At 43.9% G+C, this 17,423-nt stretch overlaps 1 protein-coding gene and 1 long non-coding RNA gene across 2 annotated transcripts in view; one reads left to right on the top strand and one right to left on the bottom strand.

Annotated features, from left to right (window-relative positions):
- LOC307206659 overlaps positions 1-17,423 on the bottom strand; it is a 306,611-nt gene that overhangs the window by 183,181 nt on the left and 106,007 nt on the right. The window lies entirely within an intron of this gene.
- IGFBPL1 (insulin like growth factor binding protein like 1) overlaps positions 1-17,423 on the top strand; it is a 41,024-nt gene that overhangs the window by 1,437 nt on the left and 22,164 nt on the right. The gene's annotated exons all lie outside the window — the stretch shown is intronic.

Below are 17,423 nucleotides of genomic sequence, written 5' to 3'. Positions count from 1 at the left end.
TTCAGTATTCCATTATTACTTCCATCAAAACTTATTTACACTGTTGAATTTATCTTAATGCTGCCCATGTTTTCAAGTGTACACGATTTCCCCCCATATGTTCAATAAACGTTTTCCAATCTTCTTTAAACGTATGTTCTTCTTGCTCTCTTATTCTATAAGTTAGATTCGCAAGCTATGCATATTCCACCAGTTTATGTTGCCATTCTTCTTTAGTTGGGATCTAGCTCGTTTTCCATTTGGGGGCTAACAAAACACAGGCCACAGTAATGGCATACATAAATAACCGCCTGCACTTTCAGAGGAAGAGCACAGAGACAGCTCATTGGCTGTCTGAAAACCCCTGGAATCCAGGTGAGGATAGTCTCTTTATCTCCATTGGCTGCTGAAGACATACAGACCCAGCTGGAAAGGAGGGGAAATAATGGAGTGACAGGTGTTCAAGTGAAAATAGTATTCTGGTCCGGTCTTGTTGTCAGGTTGACTCGTGCAATCCAATCCATGTTTACTGAGAAGTCCATCCCACTGCATTCAGTCAAACTTACTTCAGACTAGTGTGAATAAGCCCAAGGGAGCAGGTGGCGCTGTGGTCTAAACCACAGAGCCTCTTGGCCTTGCCAATCGGAAGGTCGGTGATTCGAATCCCGACAATGGGGTGAGCTCCCATTGTTCTGTCCCAGCTCCTGCCAACCTAGCAGTTCAAAAGCATACTAGTGTGAGTAGATAAATAGGTATCGTTGTGACGGGAAGGTAAATTGCATTTCTGTGTGCTCTGGCTTCCCTCACGGTGTTTTTGTTGTGCCAGAAGCACTTTAGTCATGCTGGCCACATGACCTGGAAATCTGCCTGTGGACAAATGCCAGCTCCCTCGGCCTGAAAGTGAGATGAGTGCCGCAACCCCATAGTCACCTTTGACTGGACTTAACCATCCAGGGGTCCTTTACCGTTACCCTTTTTTACCATTAAGCTGCAGCCCCCTGTCTGTTTTTTTGGAGAGGAAATTAATTAAATACCTACAATTCTATAATTCTACATGCAAGGGGTTGTGGGTACTTCAATGCATGGCACTTTTGATGGATTTAGCATGGCTTACAAAAAGGTGTAAAGGATGCGGGTGGCACTGTGGTCTAAACCACAGAGCCTAGGACTTGCCGATCAGAAGGTCAGTGGTTCGAATCCCCGCGACGGGGTGAGCTCCCGTTGCTCAGTCCCCGCTCCTGCCCACCTAGCAGTTTGAAAGCATGTCAAAGTGCAAGTAGATAAATAGGTACCGCTCCGGCGGGAAGGTAAACGGCGTTTCTGTGCGCTGCTCTGGTTTGCCAGAAGCGGCTTAGTCATGCTGGCCACATGACCCAGAAGCTGTACGCCGGCTCCCTCGGCCAATAAAGCGAGATGAGCGCCGCAACCCCAGAGTCATCCATGACTGGACCTAATGATCAGGGGTCCCTTTACCTTTACCTTGCAGAAAGGTACAGAATAGTGGGTACATTTTTTTCTTAAGAATTGAGAGCTGTGAAGAAGAAGCCCATAGAAAAGTTGAAGACCCCATATTGATTGCGAAATATGGAGCTGTGCACGCACCTCATCACGATATCAATTATATGGGTGGGGCTTATTCCCCCCCCCCCATATTTTATTCAAGTTGGCACCCTGCTGTCTACAGCTGGGAATCTAAACCTTGGGGATTCCCCACCCCCCTTTTCCCTGTGGTTCTAATTTTGAGACCTGGCAATGTTTCAGAATTTCTCTCCCCCCCTGCAAATCCAAGGCACATGTTGTGCTGCAGCCCATATGGGTCCCCTGCTGATCTTAGATAGCTGACAGGCACTAGCGAACGGTCCAGCATGTCCAGGTTTCTGTGGTAAGCACAGGAATGTCCTGGGGAGAAGATTCTGCCTTCTGATGGAGTCACCGCATTGTGAGATGCAGCACCCAGCTGGGATTTCTTAGCCCAGCAGGCCAGATAATTGTGTGTCTCCATTCCTGCAGGCCAACATTGGCAGGTGCGTGTGTGACAACCCACCTGCCAATCACCTGACATCAAGGTTTCCCAAGTACCTAACAGGCAGCTCGTTTTAGGCTGGTGGGAACCACAGCACAAGGGGCTTTGCCTGCAATATGTTCAGGCCTCGGTTGGTTGTCCTGCCAGCTTGTCAAATTCCTTTGTGCAGTGCTTCCCCAACACCCAACAACCAGCTGACTGAGAAAGGATCATCTGCATAATCTTCATAATCGGCCATTCAGCCTATCCAGCCTCCACCTGCTGCATACCTGGTGTTGTATATGATTTCAGGTGTGGGTCACTTGGACAAGGTCGGTGGTTCAAATCCCCATGATGGAGTGAGCTCCCATTGCTGTGCCCCAGCTCCTCCCAACCTATCAGTTCAAAGGCACACCAGTGCAAGTAGATAAGTAGGTAGCACTGCGGCGGGAAGGTAAAGGGCATTTTCGTGTGCTTCTGGTTTCACGGTGTCCCGTTGCACCAGAAGCGGTTTAGTCATTCTGGCCACATGACCCAGAAATCTTTCTGTGGACAAACGCCGTCTCCCTTGGCCTGAAAGCAAGATGAGTGCCGCAACCCCATAGTCACCTTTGACTGGACTTAACCATCCAGGGGTGCTGTACCTTTTTTATCTGCTCAGGCCTCAGGCTGTGGCTTGACCCGCCAGCTTGTCAGAGTCCTTTGTGCAGTGCTTCCCAAACACCCAACAACCAGCTGGCTGAGAAAGCAGCTTTCCGCAGGGTTCGTCTACATAATTGAGTTCCCTATGGCAAACTCAGCCATTCAGCCTATCCAGTCTCCACCTGCTCCACACCTGGTGTTTGTATACGATTTCAGGTTTGGGTCACATGTGCATGGCTTGTGGAACTGCCTCATGGGCCCAATCCCCACCAGATCTCCCCGCCCAGGCTGAATTCTCATTTAACTGGCTCTGGTCAAATTGGACTTGCAGGGTTTTTCAAGCATTAGGAGAACATACCCTTCAACATTTCTCCACTGAAAATAGGGACGTCCTATTCAACAACAATAATAATAATTTTAGTATTTATACCGGTCCTATCTGCCCACTATGGGTAGCTTCCGACTACAAAAGAGGTTTAAAGACTGTCTCATGGCAAATTTTTAAAAATGTAGTATAAACACCAACGATTGGGGAACCCTTGCCTGCGAGCACTCCAGTTGGAGAACAGCCTTTACCAAAGGTGTCATGGGCTTTAAAGACAGTCGAACTCAGGACACAAGGGAGAAATGTGCTACGAGGGAGGCACGCTTAGCAAATTCACACCATGATCAACTCCCGCCTGGAAACCAATGTCCCCACTGTGGAAGGACGTGTGGATCCAGAATTGGCCTCCACAGTCACTTACAGACTCACTGTTAAAACCATGTTTATGGAAGACAATCTTATTCGGCTACGAGTAATCACCAAAGAGGAAGAAAGAAGAGAGAAGGTATAAAAATGCAACAGAACATTGAACATTAAAAACTTCGCTTTACAGGGCTGCTTTCAGATACCTTCTAAATATTGTATAGTTACTTATCTCCTTGGGTTGTGGGTCACATAACTGCATACCCTCCAACATTTCTTCTTCTATTATTATTATTATTATTATTATTATTATTATTATTATTATTGGATTGATCTTTATTACGGCCATTGGCCCGTTACACGACAGTTTTCCATACCAACATATTATACTTAAACCTCCAAATTTAAAATCGCTAAAACTTACAAAAGACAGACAGGAACCGAAGCAAAACAAAAACAAAGACCACCATCATACATTACAATAAATTTGTAACCTATACATCACCCTCTGCTCATAAATTAATCAAGGATATCAATGGTGATATCACCTAAAACATAGATCATGGTTTAAAACAATGGTGATATCACCTAAAACATAGATCATGGTTTAAAGGGATTATCCGAGCTACACAGGAGACCGTTTCTCTTCTTTAGGGATAGGATGCTGATCAAGAATCTGGCAACCATGAGTGATCTTAGGGGGTCATCATCAATTAGTAGATATCTCAGTTTGGCTTCAATCGTATCATCGGCAATTCCCTTAAGATACTGAGCAAGAAACTTGCTCCTGGCCGGTAAGTGAAAAGCACAGTCAAAAATTATGTGATGCAATGATTCCGGTGTATTATTATTATTATTATTATTATTATTATTATTATTATTATTTCTTTATACCCCGGCCACTCTGAGCAGCTCCCAACAGAATACTAAAAACACAATAAAATAGCAGACATTAAAAAGTTCCCTAAACACGGCTGACTTCAGGTGACTTACCCAACATTTCTCCAATGAAAATAGGGGCGTCCTAAGGAAAAGTGGGACATTCTGGGATCAAATCAGAAACCAGGATGGCTTCTGTAAATCCGGGAATGTCCCTGGAAAAAGGGACGCTGGGAGGGTCTGAGATAATGGCTGGCAAATTCTGCATCTTTAACCTCTCATTGATGGCGCCCTGTTTGCAAGCTTGAAAAGCCACCAAGTTTCCCCCCCCCAATATATAAATGTAACCTGATATCTTTCTTTTGTGGCACCTGTCTGTCTCGAGAGACAATGGAGTGCACCTCCAGGGGTGAAGTCAAACCACTGCGTTAGCAGCACTGACGTGATCTCTCGGATGCGCAAGCCTGGGCCGTGTGTATGGAGGTCCTGGGTTCATTCTCAGCTTAACCCACCCCACAGGGTTGTTGTCAGGATAAAACCAGGGGGAGCAGGTGAGAGATGCCTCGGAGTTATTTGGAGCAGGATAAAAATGTAACAAACAAAGAGCTGTCTGAATGGAGCTTTTGGTGGTGCTTGCTATTATATCACCGACTGCCTCTGTAGCTGTCCATTCTGATGATAATGAAAGCTCCGCCAAAGAGGGGGCTTTTATGTGTCAGTAAGTACCTCATTATAATTTAACCCAAGGGCACTAATTTATTCATGTATAATCAGTGGGGTAATATTTAACAGTCCCCTTTGGGACGCAGGGTTGTGTGTAACAGCTGCTTCTCTGCCCATTTGTAATCAAGCCCATTCCTTCTAGTTTGTTATATGCTCTGTGTGTGTGTGTTTTGTTTTTTCCTAATGAGCATTGTGGGAATCTGGGGGATTCCATAATTTTTAATTGTTCTCGTTTTGATACCAGCACAACCCAACTTCAAAAGTACATTTCAAAGTCTGCGCCTTTGCCTACTTCACAGGATGCCCTGATTTATTTAATGGAATGCTGCTCAGATTGAAGAGAGGTGTGTGTGTTTTTGTGCCTGTGTGTCTGTGTGTCTCCAGATCTTTTCATTCATGGCTTTGTCGCACTTTCTCGAAACAACCCCTATTCCCTTTCCCGTGCCTCAGGCAGAACTTGGGATCTCACCAGAGATGGGAATCTTTCAAAGGACCTATGGTTCCTTTGAGCCGCCCCAACCCAACGCTCGCTTTACAATACTCTGAACAGATCAAGTCACAAATGACAGATCTCCTTTTCTCCCCGCCAGTGCTTTTCGCACTCTTTAATCCTCTTGCTGACTCCGCCAGCAGAAGATTAGTTCAGAGCTTAGCTCGTTTCCCTGCCTGTGCAGTTACATTCTCATAAATTAGATTTTTTTCCTCCCTCCCCTACAATATATTTGCATGGGTGTAGCGAAATCGTGCAGCTTGGCTCTGAGCTCTGCAATCTCCTTTCCTTGCCGGTATCTTTTGTTACAGGGGTGGTGACAACCCCACCCATGATCTCTTCCAGGTCTGTTAACAAAGGTGGCAGGACGCCTCCCTCGTGGCATGACCCTGGTTCCTCCCCACCTCTCTTATCCGAATAATTCCCTTTTAAGAAGACTGACATTCCGGCTAGCTCAAGACTGATTTCCCCTGCCCCTCCCACATGTGTGTTTGGACAAGGAAGTGTGTTGTATACCGTTGTGGAGGAAAATGTAGACTGGCGAGTGTCCACGTGTCATGGAATCATGGAATTGTAGTGTTGGAAGGGACCGTGAAGGTCCGCTAGTCCGCCCCCGTGCAATGTGGAAATCTTTTGCCCAACAAGGGCTGGAACCCACAACCCTGAGATTAGGAGTCCTATGCTACAACCAATCCAGAATGCGGCAGCTAGACTGGTGACTGGGAGCGGCCGCCGAGACCATAGAACACCAGTCTTGAAAGACCTACACTGGCTCCCAGTATGTTTCCGAGCACAATTCAAAGTGTTGGTGTTGACATTTAAAGCCTTAAATGGCCTCGGTCCAGTATACCTGAAGGAGCGTCTCCACCGCTATCGTTCTGCCCGGACACTGAGGTCCAGCATCGAGGTCCTTCTGGCGGTTCCCTCCCTGCGAGAAGCCAAGTTACAGGGAACCAGGCAGAGGGCCTTCTCGGTACTGGCACCCACCCTGCGGAACGCCTTCCCACCAGATGTCAAAGAGAACAACAACTACCAGACTTTTAGAAGACATCTGAAGGCAGCCCTGTTTAGGGAAGCTTTTAATGTTTAATAGGTTTTGTATTTTAATATTCTGTTGGAAGCCGCTCAGAGTGGCTAGGGAAAGCCAGCCATATGGCAGGATTTCTGTGTTGTATGATTTTTTTTTTTTGGGGGGGGGGGTCTTGGGCTACAGGGTGGGCAATATCAAAAATCTATATAACGGCTTGCGCACCATTGTTCAGGGTTCTTCTTCCTCCTGTGTGGGGAAACTGTTGCAACAGTTCCTTGAATAAAGATCAGGCTTACTAGCCGCTTTGCTTCTCAGTATACTCTGCTTGGCCTCTATTATTTTCTCCTGCCGATAGGGGAACCCACTTAAGAACTCTGTACAGGCTCCGGAATACCCCATAAGGGAAAGGGAGCAGTTTTTCTTATAACACACTCGTGGAAATTAACTGAAACCTGAGTTAGTCAGGGCCTTTCATTTAAACTTTCAGTAAAAGTTACTTCCGTACAACCGTTGGCTGTGAAACCCTTTTCTGAATTCGTTTGTTCTCAAGATGTGACTGCATCCACATATTCCGCATTTTGCATACTGTACCCCCCCATCGTGAAATTAGCAACCCTCCCCTCTATTTCTGTTTCCTAAAATTTTATATATTTATCTCTCACGACAAATGGGAGAAGCTTCTCTATTGTTCCTGCTACATGCATTAATAGGGTGCGGATTTTCACAGGCCTCACGGCCACAAGACTCTCAGAATACAAAAAACTCTTGCAAGGAAAAATCTCCAGAAATGATCTGACTTAAAAGAGGAAAAGCGCATGCAAATCAGCCGAGAAATGGCAACCCACCCTCCACTCCCACCCCAAAGGGCTTTTATGAACAGTGATGCTGTCTGACAACCATAACATTGCCAGCTACAAGCAGAAAATCCACTTCTAATCTTCAGGAAAATGAAAGGGCGAGACTTCGGGGACCTCACATTCAAGCAAACTGGTATCCCGTTGCACCAAAAGGCTTTGAGGTTTGCTTGGAACTTCTTAGAAAGAAAAAAAAACCCAGCCCTCCAAAACCATATGGGCCCGATCCAGTCCAAAGTCTAGCACTTTTATAGCATGTAATTCAAACAGGAGAGTAAGGGTTAATGAGGAAGAATAGCGGGAAATGGCTTCCTCTCTCTCTTCCTGCCAACGTACAAGAAGCATCCACAGGAGACTGCCAATGTCTGTGTTTGGGTTTTCTAGGGGGTTAACTATTTATTTTTCCCCAGTAGTTTTCCCAGTAGTGATGTATGGAAGTGATTGCTGGACCATAAAGGAGGCTGATCGCTGAAGAATTGATGCTTTTGAATTATGGTGCTGGAGGAGACTCTTGAGAGTCCCATGGACTGCAAGAAGATCAAACCTCTCCATTCTGAAGGAAATCAGCCCTGAGTGCTCACTGGAAGGACAGATCTTGAAGCTGAGGCTCCAAGACTTTGGCCACCTCATGAGAAGAGAAGACTCCCTGGAAAAGACAATGATGTTGGGAAAGATGGAGGGCACAAGGAGAAGGGGACGACAGAGGACGAGATGGTTGGATAGTGTTCTCGAAGCTACCAGCATGAGTTTGACCAAACTGCGGGAGGCAGTGGAAGACAGGAGTGCCTGGCGTGCTCTGGTCCAGGGGGTCACGAAGAGTCGGACACGGCTAAATGACTGAACAACAACATACTATTTATTTCCCTGAGCCTTTATTCATTCAATATCTCTTCTCTCTCTTTTTGATAATAATTTTTATTAGTTTTCAATTACAATAATCCAATAATAACATCATTATAACAATGGCAAATTATAAAACAATTACTAATACTAATCATTCAGGTGCCAAATGATATAATTTAGGTCCCGTCCCCCCCCCCCACCAAGTGCTAGAATTGATGGTTTGGTGACTTTCTTTATTTCTGCGTTCCAAACTCTTATTAATTTCAATTGCACTCCAGTCAAAATCCCTTATACAACAACTACAGTATTAACGACTTCCATTCATATTGACACATATTTATAAAGCTACAGGAGAAACATTCAAACTATATCCTTGTTCTTCCCATGTGTGGCAATGATTCTGTCCGTGATTTTTCTTCCTGTCCTTGTAAAATATTATGTCTATCTTTTCCCAGTTGTTGCTGTTCTCCATCATGCCTTGGGTGGAGCTAATATCCCATTGTTGTTTCAGAAGTTCTCCATTGCTCCATCCCGTGATTCACTCAATATCTCTCTCCTTGATTGCTTTTCTTCTTTCCACAACCGAAAACGTTAGTGGTGGAGTGGAACATGGATAAGCAGGGATGAAATACCATATTTTTCACTCTATTAGACACACCAGACCACAAGATGCACCTAGTTTTTGGAGGAGGAAAACAAGAAAAAAAATATTCTGAATCTCAGAAGCCAGAACAGCAAGAGGGATCGCTGCGCAGTGAAAGCAGCAATCCCTCTTGCTGTTCTGGATTCTGGGATAGCTGTGCAGCCTACATTCGCTCCATAAGACGCACACACATTTCCCCTTACCTTTTAGGAGGGAAAAAATGAGTCTTATAGAGCAAAAAATACGGTACTTCTTCTTTCACAGCAGGAACGGTGATGTCATCTCCTGGGGGTGTTCTCTGCCTGCTAAATAAATACGCTTCCCCCAAGAGTTTAGTTCAGTTGAGATTCCTGCATTGCAAGGGGTTAAACTAGATCCCGTCAAACTCTATGATTCCAAAAGGCAAACTCACCAGATAAACTAAGCCAATGTTGAGGTCCAAATTTGGCTCTCATTCTATGACAGGGTTGTAGAGGGCGGGGCTCGCTGGATGTTGCAGGACTACAAAGCCCATCACCTCTGGCCATTGGCCATGATGGCTGAGGCTGATGGGAGTTCGAGTCTAATAACCTCTGGAGGCCCCACAAATTACCTTTCTCTGTTGCAAGCCATCCTCATAAGTGTCTCTTGACAGTCCAAGCATTTGTCAGTGCTCAGGTCCTCTTGATGTTGACATGAGCCAGAGTGGATTTGATTTAAATCAAATCGATTTAAATCAAGATTTAAATCGTTAGTCAGTAAGACTTGGTTTAAATCTTTTTTTCTTTTTTTTACAGAAAGACTCGTTCTTGCTGGTATAATCTTAATGTTTACAACCAGATGAAGGTTTCATTTTTGGAATAATAAATTTTCAGAGTAGTTTTTACAGTTTTACCAAAAATTGCACAATTATCACACAAAGATCCCAAGACTCGTGGAGTATTCTTTTCACAAGGTTTCACTTTCATTTTTACTGCTTCACACTTAGCTACTTGTGCAGATCTATTACACCCCAAACAATCTATTCCTTGAACCTCTTGGAACTTAGCCTTTAAGAGGTAAGGGGTTGATTCTGTGGATATAAATTTGCAAAGGAACAATGGGATTAAGGTTTTTTCCTCAACTCTTTATGTTTATTTTATAATATTTTTCTTGTGAAGGAAAGGCATATTATCTCTGCAGACACAAATTCACACTTTTGAGAACTGCAAAAACAAACATCTGTGATAATATCTTCTCATTAGAAAAACTGCCCCAAATAATCTTACAGAAACCTCTGGAAGAGCATGACATTGTGAATGGACTAATGGAGTTCATTTACCAAAAAAATTAAACATTGCATATAAAGCCTCATGCTACATATTCAAAAACAAATCCTTATTTCCTGATGAATAGCCTTTGGACTATAATGTAACTTAAATAGAAAACTATCTTTAGAAAGATTTTTCCTCCAAAAGCATTTTATTTTTAAAAATCCAATTTAAATTTTAAAAAAATCCAGTTTAAATATTAGAAAATCCGGTTTAAATATTTAAAAATCTGGTTTAAATAAAAAACATCTGCGTTGTTTTTTTATCACTGATTTTTATCCACCCTGACATGAACTGAAATGAATGTGTGATCTCAGCTGCCACAGGTCCTGACAGGATACTGCAAGGAAGCAGCAGAATCATGCCCAGCTCGTTTTGAGCTTCTAGCATTCCTATGAAATGTGCTGCTTTTCCAGATACGACACTGACATCAAAGCATGCTTCTTCTACCCCTCTCTCTCCATTAGAAATCTGAAATGCAATCTTGGTTCTATATTTATCTCTCATATCGGAGCTCCTGTTATGTTTATATCCGTTGGCAGTAATGCAAGAGACAGTGGCAAATATACTGAAATAGTAAAGTGGAAGGGAAATGCCAAGCGTCTAAGCACAGCTAAATCCGAAAGATGAAATAACCACTCACTTTGGTGTTGCCCATTCAAATAACTGTGCCCTTCTTGACTGAGAGCCAAAGACAGTTTGAGTTCAACCAAATATGTTGTTTGAAGCAGTATCAGGTCACCCCAGGAGGAAGTGTGCTAAAGATAACTTGTCCTTGTCATACGAGTATATGACTGACAATATCCACCAAGCAGGAGTTATGATTTACTACTGAAAACACTCTGCTTAAAAAGCAGAGACATCACCTTGCCAACAAAGGTCCGTATAGCTAAAGCTATGGTTTACCCAGTAGTGATGTATGGAAGTGAGAGCTGGACCATAAAGAAGGCTGATCGCCAAAGAATTGATCCTTTTGAATTATGGTGCTAGAGGAGACTCTTGAGAGTCCCATGGACTGCAAGAAGATCAAACCTCTCCATTTTGAAGGAAATCAGCCCTGAGTGCTCCCTGGAAGGACAGATCGTGAAGCTGAGGCTCCAATACACCTCATGAGAAGAGAAGACTCCCTGGAAAAGACCCTGATATTGGGAAAGATGGAGGGCACAAGGAGAAGGGGACGTCAGAGGACAAGATGGTTGGACAGTGTTGTCGAGGCTACCAGCATGAGTTTGACCAAACTGCGGGAGGCAGTGGAAGACAGGAGTGCCTGGCGTGCTCGGGTCCAGGGGGTCACGAAGAGTCGGAAATGACTAAACAACAACAACAACTGAAAACACTGAACTAAACAAAATAGGTAATATATCTTCTTCCTCCTCTACAAACTGAGTGGAGCAATTAATGTAAGGCAAAACTTGGAATGTGATAACATCACACCATGTGCTCCCAAGAGAAGGAGATATTCTTAATTTGTTCATTCCTTTTGTTTCATTTATGAATTGACTTCCCATGATACACCTCAAAGTGATTAGCAATGAAAGCATAATAAAAACATCAATATGGAGATACTGTCTTTGACAGCGAGTCCCCATCTAGTTCCATGAGCCAATGTAAAGACACTCTCGCTCAATCTTTGGTTACGGCGCCTGCCCTTTCTGAAAATCAATAATAGTTAAAGAAGAACAATCAGAAGGAACATTAGCTAAAACCCAACTATTACCTAGTTGGACCAACAATCTGACTCAGGAAAAAGCAGCCCCCTATCTCCCTGTGATGCTGTCTCAAAGTAAGTGTTGCCCAAACTTAAAAATGGAACTTAAGAATGGAAAGTGTAACGCTGGTGGTCAACAAAAGAGGTTTAAAGACTCTCTCAAGGTAAATCTTTAAAAATGTAGTATAAACACCGACAACTGGGAAACACTGGCCTGTGAGCGCTCCAATTGGAGAACAGCCTTTACCAAAGGTGTCATGGGCTTTGAAGACACTCGAACTCAGGACGAAAAGGAGAAATGTGCTAAGAGGAAGGCATGCTTGGCAAACCCTCACCATGATCAACTCCTGCCTGGAAACCTGTGTGGAAGGACGTGTGGATCCAGAACTGGCCTCTACAGTCACTTACGGACTCCCTGTTAAGACTGTGTTCACGAAAGACAATCACGATGACGTTGCCCCACATTTCCAGGGCATTTGCCATCCCTTTTCCGTATTGCAAAAAATCAGATCTTTGGGAGAAGTTGGTGTGCTGTGCAAGACCACCCATCAACTGTAACAGCACAACCTGAATTTGCTGGCATGAGACTGAATCCAAGCTGAAAAGAGCTACAGTCTTGAAGCGCCCCAAAAGAAAGAAAAATGAGGGAGAGGAGGTGGCAGAGAAGAGGGAGAGAGAAAAGGAGGAGGTCCTTGACAAGTGAGATCACATTCCAGTGTAAGATAATCTTTTCCATTTAATAAAACCCATCTGGTGAGGCCAAAAATATAAGTGATGCTAAATGTGTGAATCACTATATAGAGAGAGATATCTCTATTAATAGCCAGCCCAGTCTCAAAGTGGAAAAAGCGTATGTAGCCATCCGCACTTGAGAGGGAGATACGAACAGACTTAAGGGAACTGCAAGGTTTGCAGCAGTGTATTAAAAGAAAATAAAGAGAGGCTGACCCCTAAAACATCCCAGCGAGGACTGGACATGCTCCCTTGTTGCAGAATGCTGTTGAGAGGCAACAACTGAAAACTGCAGCGGAAGAAAAACAGAATGAGTATTCTGGGAAGGGGAGTGGCTGGCGCTCCAACGCACCAACATTCCACACTGCAGGACTTTGTTGCAAGATCCACTTGGTTTGAGGAACCTCAGGCCCTGGGGGAACAAGTGTGATCCTCCAAGACTCTCTATCTGGCCCTAGAGACTCTTCTCAGGGCCCAGCCTCTTCTGAATCACACTCTCCCCCAGCCTTGCGTTACACCCTCCTTTAGTAGTTTTGCCTGACTAAGGGACTTCACTCTGGATTTGTGAAGGGTTTACTCCTTAGCCTTTCACCAAAGGTGTCATGGGTTTTGAAGAGGCTCGAACTCAGGACGAAAGGGATAAACACACTAAGAGGAAGGCACGCTTGGCAAACCCTCACCATGATCAACTCCTGCCCGGAAACCTATGTTGGAAGGAAGTGTGGATCCAGAAATGGCCTCCACAGTCACTTACGAACTCACTGTGAAGACCGTGTTTATGGAAGACAATCTTATTCGGCTACGAGTGATCGCCAGAGAAGAAGACTCCTTAGCCTTTCCTTCTCCCAAAGAAATCCCAGAAGGCAATGGAAGTTTAGGATCAGAGTTTCCCTTCTCCTAGGTAGGCTACCGTCCCAGGTTGACAAACCCCATCTGCCCCTCATTTCCCTCAACATCAGTGCAGAAATTACCTTCTTGACTGTTGGACCCACTATTGGCTGTCTGCTAAAACCCAATAAACTGTGACTATTGGTCTTACCCACTCAATCTGCTGGAGCCTGTCTTCGCATGCAAGGAAGAAGAGAAGAAGGGTTTGGATTCGATATCCCGCTTTATCACTACCCAAAGGAGTCTCACTTCCAGCTCTCACTTCCATATGTATGGAAGTGAGAGCTGGACCATAAAGAAGGCTGATTGCCGAAGAATTGATGCTTTTGAATTATGGTGCTGGAGGAGACTCTTGAGAGTCCCATGGACTGCAAGAAGATCAAACCTATCCATTCTGAAGGAAATCAGCACTGAGTGCTCACTGGAAGGACAGATCCTGAAGCTGAGGCTCCAAATACTTTGGCCACCTCATGAGAAGAGAAGACTCCCTGGAAAAGACCCTGATGTTGGGAAAGATGGAGGGCACAAGGAGAAGGGGACGACAGAGGGTGAGATGGTTGGACAGTGTTCTCGAAGCTACAAGCATGAGTTTGACCAAACTGCAGGAGGCAGTGGAAGACAGGAGTGCCTGGTGTGCTCTGGTCCATGGGGTCATGAAGAGTTGAACACGACTAAAAGACTAATCAACAACAACAACAAAGGAGTCTCAAAGCGGCTAACATTCTCCTTTCCCTTCCTCCCCCACAACAAACACTCTGCGAGGTGAGTGGGGCTGAGAGACTTCAAAGAATTGTGACTAGCCCAAGGTCACCCAGCAGCTGCATGTGGAAGAGCCGGGAAGCGAACCCGGTTCACCAGATTACGAGTCTACCACTCTTAACCACTACACCACACTGGCTCTCCCAAGTCCCTAACTCCCCAAGGGTTTGACACCCATTGGCATCCTTCACCTGGTTTAGCCAGCCAGCCAAATCCGTTCCCAGGGTGTGACTGCTGACATCTTCCAGGAATTTGAGTACAATGTGGAGACCAAATGTGGACAAGCTACCCCAGAAGGAACATGACTTGTCCCCCGCCAGAAGTACTACCCCTCCCCTAATACTCATTACCGTGTTTGTACATCATAATTGTCATGGCCTCTGGCTAGCACAATAAGCTTAATGAATGAATGAACTGAGAATGAATCTAGCTCAGTCTCCTAGCAATGGCTCTTTGGGTTTTCAGAAAGGTTCTCAGTCTCTCCTAGCCATAACTGGAGATGCTAAAACCTGGGGCGCTCTGCATGCAAAACAGATGCTCATTTAACCTCCCCATGAAGAAAACAGAAAGAATGATCATTAAGATAGACCAGGCATAGGCAAACTCTGGCCCTCCAGATGTTTGAGACTACAATTCCCATCATCCCTGACCACTGGTCTTGTTAGCTAGGGATGATGGGAATTGTAGTCCCAAACATCTGGAGGGCTAGAGTTTGCCTATGCCTGAAATAGACAATGCTTGTCTCCCTAAAAACAAATCAGAACAGATGCTCAATAAACAGGCTTTCTGCAAGCATCTCTTGGTCTCTTCCCCTCACCATCCCTTAAGATTTCCACGCTGGAAATTCTCCTTAATAGTTGCTTTGTTATGAAACTGCCACTTGGGACAGTGACATTTAGTTAGCTTACTCTATATTTTATCCAATTTCTTAGCCCAACTGACTTTCAAGACATCTTACAACAGATCTATAAATGTGCAAATCTTCCATCCAGGTACACTATTGATTCTTGTTTCTAAAAGTGGGGTGGAGAGCAAAGGACATCACCAATAATGCAAATAATTTTTTTGTGAAACTGACCATCAAATATCTTGGTCTCTAAGCTAAAGCAGGTGGCACTGTGGTCTAAACCACTGAGCCTCTTGGGCTTGCCAATCACATGGTTGGTGGTTCCAATCCCCACAATGGGGTGAGCTCCCATTGCTCTGTCCCAGCTCCTGCCAACCTATCAGTTCGAAAGCACACCAGTGCAAGTAGATAAATAGGTATCATTGCAGCGGGAAGGTAAATGGTGTTCCGTGCACTCTGGTTCCATCACTGTGTTCCGTTGCACCAGAAACAGTTTAGTCCTGCTGGCCACATGACCCGGAAAGCTGTCTGTGGACAAACGCCTGCTCCCTCGGCCTGAAAGTGAGATGAGCGCCACAACCCCATAGTCGCCTTTGACTGGACTTAACTATCCAGGGGTCCTTTACCTGTTTACCTTTTTTTACATTCAAATCAATGAACTTTTAGGTTATTTCATCACGAGCCATTAACGTTGCTATTCTTAATCTGCAACTGTGGATGATGAATAAGTAGCATCAAACAGCAAAAGATGGCCCGAAATGTTTTAAAAAGTGGATTTTCTTTGAAAACTTTCAGTAAGTTGAATAAAATAGCAAAGGACAATATATATTGGCCTCTGGCTCCAATTCCGCTCTTCCCCCCACAAAAAAATCCATTGTATCCTTTTTTAAAAAAATTGTTCAGAAGGCTATTGTCGCAATTCCAAAAGTCCCCTGGAAGGTAGACATCAGATACAGAAGAAAATAATTGCAATGTATTGTATCAGATTGAATTTACATTTCATGCTCTTCAGTTTGGCAACCTCAGAGGTTCAGCAGACTAAGTGAAATAAAGCAAACCTTTTTGAATGCAACCCATTAAAAGCTTGATGCTGCAACAGTAACCTCTGTAAATAATGAAGACTTTCCAGCTCATGTTTGTCACAGCAAAAGTGTAGCATGAATTAAAAGATGGGGAGTCATTAAACAAGTGAATCTTGTTTGGTGGCATGTTACCAAGCAACTATGAAGTGGCTGAGACAACCATTCTGCAAGAGACAAAAGGAGGGAGAAGGCTTCATGCCTGAGAACCGCTGAAACATTTCAGTTTCAGAGTCTTGCCACGAGGTACGACCTCGCCACCAATTAGCATAGCCCATTAGCATTCTCTTGCTGAAGTTCAGCTTGCTGAAATCAGGTATAAGGCTTATAAGACAGGGCGTAGACACTTAGCGCAGGGGCTCGAGTCGATTCCCAGAAAACAAAGGGAAGAAAATATCTGAAGGGGCTGTATTTTTTCAAAATGATTAGATGGGTTTTGCAAGCAGTTCTTATTCCCTTAGCAAGGCCAATCACAGCAACTGACTACCTGAAAGATCATTATCTCCCTTTATGAAATTGCCCAGGCGCTAAGATCCTGAGGTGAACTCCTTCTTTGGTTCCATCAACATTCAAGGTGCTGTAAGGCTGGGCGATATCTGGCTTTTGACATCGTGATATATCAAAATATCACAATATATCACGATGTCTGAAATAAGGATGGAGCTATGTAGTGAAATTGGCTGGCTTCATGTTTTTTCTTTCTTTTTTATAATTTTTAATAAATTTTCTGTTTTACAATTTAAAGTACTCATTTTTACATCCTTAGGATATCTATGACTTCCCTTCTTTTCTTTCCATGGTTCATTTTACATATCATAAATCCCTACATATTTTACAAAAACTATACCATTCGGTATTCCATTATTGTATCCATCAAAACTTATTTACACTGTTGAATTTATCTTAATGCTGCCGGCGTTTTCAGCTGCACACAATTATTTCTCATATATTCAATAAACATTTTCCAATCTTCTCTAAACGTATGTTCTTCTTGTTCTCTTATTCTATATGTTAAGTCTGCAAGCTGCACATATTCTGTCAACTTAAGTTGCCATTCTTCTTTAGTTGGGACCTCACTCCTTTTCCATTTTGGGACTAACAAAACACAGGCCGCAGTAGTGGCATACATAAATAACCTTTTTTTGACACCTGGGAATTTCAGTCTGAATTATCCCCAAAAGAAAGGACTCTGGTGTTGTGGGGGAGTACTTGTTAACATTTTTTTTAATTCATTATGCATCATTTCCCAATATGGCTTTACGTTTCCCACCGCATTGTGGTTTTTGCATATCACACACACAAATACCATGGTTCGCAATGTATTGCCAGGTCAAAAATTATGAAAACG

The sequence above is a fragment of the Podarcis cretensis genome (assembly GCF_951804945.1).
Source record: "Podarcis cretensis genome assembly, chromosome: 17".
Classification (NCBI taxonomy): domain Eukaryota; kingdom Metazoa; phylum Chordata; class Lepidosauria; order Squamata; family Lacertidae; genus Podarcis; species Podarcis cretensis.
The sequence above is the reverse complement of the archived record's forward strand: the minus strand, read 5'-3'. Positions and strand labels throughout refer to the sequence as shown.